Raw genomic sequence first — 11,078 nt, forward strand, 5'->3', positions numbered from 1 at the left:
TGAACTTAGTCTCGCTCATAGCCAATGTGCATAGCTTACAAATATAGTCATCTCTATCAATGTGGTCATTTTTCTGGGCACGTAGATGGTGGGAACCAACCCTGAAAGATCCTAACATGAATTGAAAAGCATGCCACCAAATGTGAGATAAATATCTGGGTCAAGCAATAATCCCATCATGCATGTCTATAAAGTTCTTAGCATAGAAATCCATCCTCAAACTTAACCCCTAAGGTGGGTTAGTCTAAGCTATAATGAGGTACTATCTATAGATGTCAAGTTTGACCTGCCTGTTCAACTCCTATATGGAAGAAAGAAGATGAGAAGGAGTGTCTAATGAGAACCAAACGGATACTAAGGAGCAATATGCAACGTAAGAGTATCTATTCAGTCCATCTGTAGATTCTGCAAAGCAACGAAGATGGTGGAGAAACCATATCAAGTCAAAAATAGCCCAGAACTTAAAGGGATGAGATCCGAGCTCAACCAAAATGATACTGTGGGAAATGGAGTAATGACATCTGATAATTCGCCAAAGGAAGAGAGTCTAAATATTCTCAATAGAGGCCCAATCCAAATCAAGCAACAATGGTCCCCAAATGACCAAACCATATATAATAGTAGGTCTAACTAGAGAGTCTAAGAGGGACAACTTGGATGATGTGTCCTAGAAATGGTGTCTGAAGAATTGGCTCTCAATCATGGCAAGAGAACCCATCCCTTTACTAATCCTGGGTTGAATGGTAGGTTTCAAACTAAAATAAGGACCAAACAACTTGACCTTGAGGTAAGTGTATAAAAAAGCGATCTCAATATCCTGACTGTAGAAGTATAAATGCAAGTATGAGGTCTTCGAGCAATTAAAAACCATGACTCAAGTCTTCCCTAAGTTAACCATAAGTTGTATTGAGTCACAAAATGAGGCTAAGTTGTCAAGAGTTCTTTGGAGGCTCTTGAGTGAGGAGGCAAGAAGGATCACATCATCCACAAAAAGAAGGATGGAAACTAAAACCTGATGTAAGTAAAAACTATCACCTGGAAGGGACAAGTCTCTGATAAATCTTCAAGCTCGTTGATGTAGATTCCAAAAAGAGTGGGGGAGAGGGGGGACCCCTGTTGCCCACCTCATAGGAGTCCTAAATTTACCCTTGGCCCACTCATAGAGTCTCATAATAATCATCAAAAGAATCTCTAATATCCTACTGTCTTTGAGCCTCTAAAAGGGAAACTCTAGGTATGGAATCAAATGCCTTGTGAAAGTCCAAAAAATTAAAATAGACTTTCACAGAGTGATGACGAGCCTCCTCAATGACTGCTCATAAGGTCAAGATATGATCCATAGTCTGATAATCTTCTCTGAAACTAGCTTGACCTCTAGCCCTGCAATCTAGTTCCCCAAAAAGAATAGTACTTAGTGTTCTGGCATAAATTTTGGCAAAGGCATGCCCAATCATGATGGTCCTATAATTGTTGGGGTCGGAAATCAACCCCATCTTATGAATCAAATGGATGATGTGCCTCAATCAAGCCTCCAAAAATCTGGTACAAACTGTAGGAGTTGATGAAATCCAATTTTGTAGTGCACCAAGATCACTTGCATGCAAATAACTTGCCGAAGAAAAACTAAAGGAGCAATAGCTTGAAGCAAACAACACAAGAGAAAATATTTCACAATAGGAAAATGAAATTGCTATGTGAATGGATGAATTTACAATGAGAGAGAGACCGAATATAAAGGCCTCAAGGAAGCTTATAGAACAAGCTGGAAATTGCTAGAAGATAAGGTTGACAACTAAGCACACTTCCACAAAAAGGTGGAACATGCCAAAAGGGAACAAACTCTTGTGTTGTCAACAACTCATCACTACAACTATTAACTACATGCATTAACCTAAGTAAATTAATAGAATAAATAATTATTTACTCTAACCACCCCCCTTAAGTGCAACTTACGAGGATGCCTTAAGCTCACAAAAACTAAGATAAAATGCAGAATGGGTCCCGGCAACAAGGTCATGTTAGGTACCCATGTACAATGCAAAGAAATGCAACCTCTAAAAATGAGGAAAGAGAGAAAACCTCATGGGAAAAAGCCTCCCCCAAAAAGAGGTAAAGTATGCTAAAAAAAACATTAAGGCCTCAACAAGACCCCCCAAGGATAACGATTGAAAATGGCTCAAGATACTCTCTCAAAACCATAAGTACAACCAGTCCCCCCATGATAATAGACACCAAGGCCCCCCAAAATGATGGAGCTCTTGTAGAAATGATCGAACCAATGAGACTCCAATGTGGAAGGAACAAAAGTACATAACAAGGAAACCCCTGAATGAGAGGGGAAACTAGAAGGTCTAGCTGATGCTCAAAATAAAAAGGATGAGGATCTCAAAATGGAAGCCCTAAGGTAGGTGTGATGACACTATCATGAATGTCCACTGTAGTATCTGCAACAAGTGCACCTAGAGGCTCAATGAATGAAGTTGGAGGATTAGGTAGAGAAAAAGAAGAATCTTGTAGAGGAGAAAAGCACCCAACTGGATGTGGTGTGGCAGTCAAAATAGAAATCTTAGGAATAATACAAAGGTTCAAGTATCTAAATTGCACCACATGATGCTCCTGCGAAAGAGAAGAGCCATGCTCCAACAATGGAGATGGTGGACCAAAGTGCAAGAAGGTGTAGAGATGAGTGGAAGGATCAACTACCCTTATAGAAATAAGAAATTATGTTACATGATCTCGAATGAAGACTAAATCAGCAGTGAACTCAACTATCTTCCCTGATCCACTACGTATAATTTAAGAAATTGAGAGAAGGTTAGTAGACAAAGATGGAACATATAATACATCATTGAATATACCATCCTAGATGTGAACTAAACCTTTCACATAGACTGGTAGGGCAGTGTTATTCCCCATGAGAATATGAGGAATAGGAGAAGCCTCAAGAGTAGAGAAGACACCTTGAGAAGATGTCATATGGTGAGAAGCACCTGAATCTAGTATCCAAAGAACCTGTGAAGGAGACATAATAGAAGCCTGTAATGCATGACTCTTTCCAAGATTGGATGTAGATGGTGAAGATATGGAAGAATATTGAAAGGTAGATTCCTGTGAGGTAGAAGAGGATGGAGAAGAAACATTGTTCTTTTGAAGAAGAGCTTGCAAATCTGCAATTTTTTTCTCATAGCCATCAAATCTCTTCTAAAAACAATGTGCCTCATCATGAGATCCTTTCCCACAATAGGAATAGGTAGGAGTCTCAGTCTTCTTTTTCTCCTTCTTCTTAGAAGACGATGAACTAGTAGAAGAGGGATCTGATATTTGCTTTGACTTCTGCTCATGTATATCCTTGACTAGCAATGCATGCAACTGTGAACCTGAAAGTGAATCCATCTGATTGATCTTGGACTATTCACAAGTTAATTGATCAAAAAATATCTCAAATGAAGGCATCTTGTGTCTGTCACCTAAGGCATCCATAGTGGAGTAGAAAGTGGAAGAGAAGATCTGATATTGGCATCTCAACTTTGAGAGTATAAAAAAGATACACTCATCATATGTCTTGGTTTTCTCACATCCCTGCAAAAGTGCATGCAATGATTTGAATTTCATCAAGAAGTCCTCAATGGTAGGAAAGTTGTTAGGTGTTAAAGAAGTCAACTCTGCATCAAGCTGAAGTGCTTGAAACTCATTCACTATGCCAAACAAAGTCTAAAATTTGAGCCAATAATCCCATGGAGTGGTCAAACCATCCAAGTGAAATAGTAGACTATTTGAAAAATTTAGTGCAATCAATCCCATGGCTCTATCCATTTTATTCCTATGTTGAAGAACCTCAAAAGGGTCTGTCAGAACAAGTTGATTCTCATCTAGACATGACCATAAGCCCCTTGACATGAGAAGCCTATTCATTTGTGCCTTCTATGTGTGATAGTTGTGTGGCGTGAGACGGGTCACAGATGGATCTGCCATAGAGAGAGAAGAAGACAAAAGTAGAAGGGTCTTATTCTGAAGTAAATTATAGAAAATAAAATGCTCCCCCCAAAATACAAAAGAGATCAATTAACCCCCCTAATGTATGATTTGGGCACTCTATACTTAGTGCGATTACAATAGCCAATTTAGGGCCTATTTTTGAAAGTAGTATTTTTGTCCACATTACCTATAACGTAATTATAAATTTGGAAAGTAGACAAAAAAAATGCACTTTCAAAAAAATAGAACTTGATAATGTGTCCAGATGAGCCCATACAAAGCATTTAAAGTGGCAAAAATTGATATTTTCAAGTTACAAAAAAATTTAGGAACAAATATCTCAAACCATACACCAATGTGTAGATCACAAAATTCTACCCCAAAACAAAAAAAAATTGCTCGAAAAAATGAGTTTGTATGAGGGAGATATCGTTGTTCAAAAATCACCTCTATAGTTATTTTTTTTAAATCACCATCGTCGCACCTCCAAAAAATAAAGAAAAAAGCCCAAAAATTTTCAGATCTATTATGTCAAACCCTCTTTCTCCTTTTTCTCCAAATACTAAAACAATTCTCTTCCTTCTAATTGAAGAAAAAATCACAAACAAACTAGGGTTTGTGTCTCCAGATCGTGGCTTGAAAAATCTTTCAGCCAAGAAGCAGCAAGGACGCTCTGATAACATGTAGGAGTTGATGAAATCCAACTCTGTAGTGCACCAAGATCACCTACATGAAAATATCTTTCCAAAGAGAAACCAAAGGAGCAAGAGCTTGAAGCAAACAACACAAGAAAAAATATTTCACAATAGGAAAATGAAATTGCTATGTGAATGGATGAATTTACAATGAGAGAGAAAGAGACTGAATATAAAGGCCTTAATGAAGCTTGTAGAACAAGTTGGAAAGTGCTAGAAGATAAGGTTGACAACTAAGCGCACTTCCACAAAAAGATGGAACATGCTAGAAGGGAACAAACTCCCATGTTGTCAAAAACTCATCACTACAACTATTAACTACATGCATTAACCTAAGTAAACTTAAGTATCAGAATAAATAATTGATAAATAATTATTTACTCTAACACAAACCACCTAGTTAAAGAGTATGGTGAGATAGGAGCCAATCATTGGGCTACCAAAATAGAGTAGTTCCGCTTGGAAGCCATACTCATTAGCAGCTCTACTACATCTCATAGTTCTAATGGCCTCATGGATGATGGAAGTGGTAAAGATATGGCAGTGAGAGGGTGAGATGAGGTGGAGAGGTGGTTGACCTAGGATGTTATAAAGGATGGTGGTGTGGTAGATGAGGGAGCACATGTCGAAGGAGGAAGGTAGGGGCGGATAATGTAGGAACAAGGTGTACCAAAAGAGCTTTGGGTTTTGGCTAAGCATATCTTATAATGATTTGCACTATGAAGCAATGTAAGCATGTTTCTTTGCATGCATAAAATAATGATAGTAATGCTAAAAATTGGTGATAGTAGAAGGTGAGGCCTCAAAGGTTAAAATCAAGTAGCGGTGAAAGACTTTACAGTCATCATTGAACTAGTAGTTCAGAGGGCACGTATTCTAGCACTTGGATCTAATGATAAGGTAGTGGGGGATGGAAAGGAAAGCAAACTCCTAGATGGCTGTGGTCAGGAGATCAAACATGGAGGAAGCAAGGTTACACTCAGAGAAATACTAAATACAATAATCAATAATGATGATAGTGATTTACATAACAATATGCCACTTCTAATTTAAATATTTGTAGAAATAAAATGTTTTTATTACATTTGTCCTCCACTTTTAATGTGCACTTGAATTGCATAAAAAATGTACCTTTAAGTAAACTCAAATATTTTTAAATAATAAAAGATTATCCAATCCATGTAAACTAACAAACCATTCATAAATATTTGTATCTTTATCACTTTATGAAAACCTTCAAAATTGAGAAAATGATATAATAAGTACAACTCTCTTTAGAACAAATATAATTTTTTTGTTTTCAATTTTTTTCCTATTTACATAATTTTTTAATTTTTACATCCAAAAATCTTAATTTTTTTTTTGATCGGTAAGAGGCTGAAACCAAGATTAATTATATTAAGTGTGAGTAGTTTTGAACCTAAGACCTCTTCAATAAGATGTTCACAATTTACCATTGTGTTGTAGACTCTTGCCTATCAAAAATCTCAATATTATTATTCATTTTACCTTTTAATAATTTTATTTAAAGATCAATATTTTATATTTTAATAAATTTATATTAACAAATGATTTTTATATTAACATTAAATAAATTTAACTAAATCATCACTAAACTTTTTAGGATGATAAAGTTCTACTTACATAAACAAAATATTTGTAAATAATATTTAAAATAGTGAATTAATTTTTTATTCAAAATCTAAGAAACATTTCAATTATTATATATTTATTATTTTTACTATATTTTAGACATTATAAATATTTAATTTTATAAATCTTAGATTGTATTTTTCATAATTTATTAAATAAATATAGGTCTCACTTTTTTAACACATCATTTTGAATATCTAAAATATATAGTGATGTAACATCTAATTTAAGAATATGATCTTAAACCTTAATTCTAAAGACAAGAGCTATCAAATAATCTAGTATCAAAAAATAACAATTCTAAATTGCTAACGACTAGTAGTTGCATGCTTTTGTGCTTGCAATGACAACCCGATAGGTTCTTGATAATAATTTATTTTTATTTTTTAAAATCTTATGTCAACAAATTAGATTATTCATAAATTTCAATTTAAATAACATAATATTTACTAAAATATTATAAATAGATTAATAAATACTATTTATTTAAATTTAAATATGAAAAAAATAATCATCTAAAAAACCCTATCAAAAATTATGAAAAATTAATAAGAGAAATACAAAACAAAATGAAAAAATAACGATTTCTCTAATAAATATTTTATTAACTAAATAAATTATAGAAACTAAAAAATAATATTTAAAGAAAAAACTAAACTAATTTAAAAACTAAAACCTAAATCAATTTTAAAAATTAAAAATTAATAATATAGATCACAATATGAACTAATGTTGGAGATCATAAGTAATTATTTTTTAAATAAATAGGAAAAGAAAAATAATAGTTAAAAATGGAGATTTAAAATATAATTAAAAAATTAGATTATTGATAATTTTCAATTTAAACAACATGATTTTGGGGTAGGGCCTACAACCAAGGTTCAAGTCTCCACAAGATCGCTCTCTACTGTGGTTCTTAATTGAGAGTTGCTTACTTTTTCCTTTGGTGATATAGTGGGGCTTCTTGCCTTTAGTGCTTATGACCAAGAGTCAATTTTTTTAATTTAAAAAAAAAATCATATTTTTGAAATGGTCAAAGCTCTGATAGGCGAGAATCTGGTAGGTGGAAACTTAGCGACAAGGATTGATCCTGGAGGGGCAGGGAGTTGGATAGTGGGGATCTCAATAGGAATTGCAAGGTCAAACATAGATTGTGATGGATTCTTGGAAGAAGAAGACAAACTATCAGGTTCCTGTTCCACAAAAAGTGGGGTCGGGGATGTTCTTTCTATTCCTTTGCCCGACTATCATGTTCACAAAAGGGACCCACTGCAGGAAAAAAAATTTTTTGAGGATGTGGATAAGAATGCAAATGTTTATAGTGCAGAGTATTAGAAGAAGGAGAATTTTGAAGTAGATCAACACAAGTGGTCTTCTTTGTTTGGGAGAAGACCTGGAGGAAAATCTTCTTTTCTATCAGTTACATCAAAATCTTGCTAGGAAAAAGGTGAGTTTCAAATCTTTATACCGGATTCAATTATTTATTTTTCTATTTTGACAATAGATTTTACCCAAGTTGGAAAATTTGTGAGGAATAGACTTGATATTGATGCATTGAGAAACATGGTCAAAAGGAAATGGGCACTCTGTGGTCAAGTGGACATTGCACTTATGATGAATGGTTTCTTTTCCTTTGTTTTTACTTGTAAGGAAGATTTAAATATGATGGCATGTGGTGGACCTTTGTCATTTGGTAATAGTACTCTAATGATTAAAAAGTGGGAACCCAATATGGATCTATCTAATGCCTTCTTCTTAACTACTCTAGTTTGGGTTAGACTTCCTGGTTTACCCCTTGAGTTCAGGCATGAAAAAATATTTAAGGGGATAGCTGGATCTTTTGGTAAACTCATAGCTATTGACAATGTTACAACTTCAAGATCAAAAATTTAGTGTGCCAAAATCTATGTGAAAGTTGCACATTTGAAGAACCTTCCCCAAAAGTTGGAATTAAATTCAAAACTTGGTAAAAGGATGCAAGAGATAGTCTTTGAAGATCTTCCAAATGCTTTTTTTGTCTATAAAAAATAGGGTCACTAGGTAAAAAATTGTCCTTTGAAAATTAAAGATCAACCAAAGTTGGTGAATGTGGAAAAAAAAAAAGAAACTAATTTTCAGAAAAGGGTATGGCAACCTAAAGCTATGCTTGAGAAGATGTTTGAAAGAAAAGATGTCTTAGATAATTAAAATATAGGAATGCAGATTGAAGTAGAGGAGACTTCAAGGATGCAGGAAAAAGAGAAGGATGTAGATCCAATGAATCAAATGGTTATCTTTCAAAAAAAAGAGCTAGAATGGGAAGATATAGAAGAATTAGAAGAGATAGAGGAAGGAGAAATTCTTGAGGAAAGAAGTAGTATATTGACTTTAGAGGATATACTCCTTTGTCAAGAGATTATATCCATTGATAATGTCATTGAATCCAAAGGCATGGATTTGATTTTAGATAAGAAAAAAAATCTAAATAGAAACAAATTCAAAGAAAGAAAATAGAGAAGAAATTTAACACTTTATCTAAAGGAGTTGAGACCCAAAGTAGTAAATTGGAAATTTTCTTTCCAAAATTGAAACTGAACGTTGGAACTCCAAAGGATCCTAGAAGGAAAATGTCTAAGAGAACTAGAGAAAGTGAAAGCTTACATAATATTACTGATGGTAAACATGCAACCATTCTGGGCTTTACCCCTAAAAAGTTATGATAAATATTATTACTTGGAATATCAGAGGGCTAAATAGTATTCATAAGTTAGATATTGTTCAAAATTTTGTTAGAGAGCGTAAACCAGATATTTTAGTTCTCCAAGAGACCAAAATGAATAAAGAGAAAGCTAAAAAGCTCAAATCTTTTAATAATTATTGTATTATGGCTAGAATCTTTAAAGGAGTCTCAGGAGGAACAATGATATTATGGAAGCAGTCCTTTTTTATAGGTATACTACTGAATCCTAATAAACATTTTATGGTGGTTAAGATTAAGAGTATTGCCCTAAACAATGATTGGTATATTGTAAATGTGTTTGCACCTAATAAAAAGAATGCTAGAAAAAGATTTTGGGCTACTTTATCTAATATTAAGAGTAATGACTATTATGGTAGATGAATCTTTTTGTGGGATTTTAATGTTCCACTTTATGAGCATGGAAAAAGGGGGAAATGCTAGTCAATTGAATGGAAGATTAGATTTTATGGATTTTATAAACAAGGAAAGATTGATGAATTTAGATCTTCTTGGGAATGATTTCACATGGAGTAACAAAAGGGTTAGTAATGATTATATCCAAGCTCGCCTGGATAGAGTTCTTATATCACTAAATTGGACAAAAGAATTTGTATGTAATCTTAAGACTATCCAAAATATAGGTTTAGATCATTTTCTTTTGTTATTTAGAGTAGAGGCTATTCAAGCTAGAAAGAACTTTCCATTTAGATTTGAGAAACTATGGATGTAATACCCATACTTTGAGGATCGACTGGCTAAATGGTGGAACATAAATTTTGAAGGAATGACTTTATTTTGAGTGGCTACTAAACTTAGAAATGTTAAAAAGAGAGTTAGTGAAAGAATTTTCCTTAGGGAAAAAATCACCCAAGAACTAAGAACTCAAACACAAGCACAACTATAGACCAGAAAGGAGTATGATCAGAATAACAATGTATTCAATTCAATATGCATATAAGAGTACACTAGGAGTGCCTACATATAAAGGCCTTTGAGATGCATCTAGAATGCCTAAGAATTAGCTACATGATAAGTCATACAAACAGGCACATGTCCACTAGATATGGATTATCTTCCATTAAGCACGAAAGTAAGTGCAATGATGAGAGGATAAGCCTACAAGGGTGTAACACACAAATTAGTGTTGTAGAAAACATGTGCTAAAAAGGGAGTGTTAATAACTATGTTGTCTACATAACAAGTCAATGAATGATGAAAACTCCAGTGTTGTAGACACCATGTGCTAAATTAGAGTTGCGTACTTCTATGTTGTCAACATGAAAACTCAAAAAGGTACACAAACTCCTAAGTGTCTCACAAAATAAATAATAAAATAGTGCAATATAATAAAATAATGCATTAACCTAAGTAAACTTAAGTATAAATAGTAAATATGTATTTACACCAACACCTCTCCTTAAGTGCAACTTAGGGGAATGCCCTTAAGCTTACAAAAACTAGGAAGAAATGCACAATGTGTCCTAGCTACTAGGCCATGTTAGGTACCCATGTACATAATGAAAATGTAGTCCCTCATAAAGTGGAGAAAGAGGGAAAACCTCATGGAAAAAACCCTCCCTCAAAAAAAGAGATAAAAAGAGGATGCATGGATGGATGGAGTAATCAAGACCTCCACATTACGACATACATCTAATAGATACAAAAGTGAAGAAGGAGAAGAACAAGAGATCGTAAGAGGAAAAAGTCCCCCCCCCCCCCATAAGAAAGAAGAGGAAGAGAGACAAGGTAGTCCCTCCCCCCCCCCCCCGAAAAAAAAAGGAAGAATGTCAACCAATGAGTGCTGCTTCAAGGAAGAAGCTGGTCTAAGAGTGTAGAATGATGTTCCTCCTCTTTGGAAGAAACAATGGAAAAGGTACAATCCTAAAGATGTATGGTGGCCTTGAAAACTGCTCAAGTATCCCTATGTTGATGTTGATGGTCTCCCCTTCCAACTGTGCTGAAAAGAATAAATGCAGATCTAGCAAGGATGTCTATTGAACTTGTCCCAATGATCCATTTGTCTCCTCAACTGATAA

This window comes from Cupressus sempervirens, chromosome 3 (genome assembly GCF_028749045.1).
Source record: "Cupressus sempervirens isolate cs-2001-9-10 chromosome 3, ASM2874904v1, whole genome shotgun sequence".
NCBI lineage: Eukaryota > Viridiplantae > Streptophyta > Pinopsida > Cupressales > Cupressaceae > Cupressus > Cupressus sempervirens.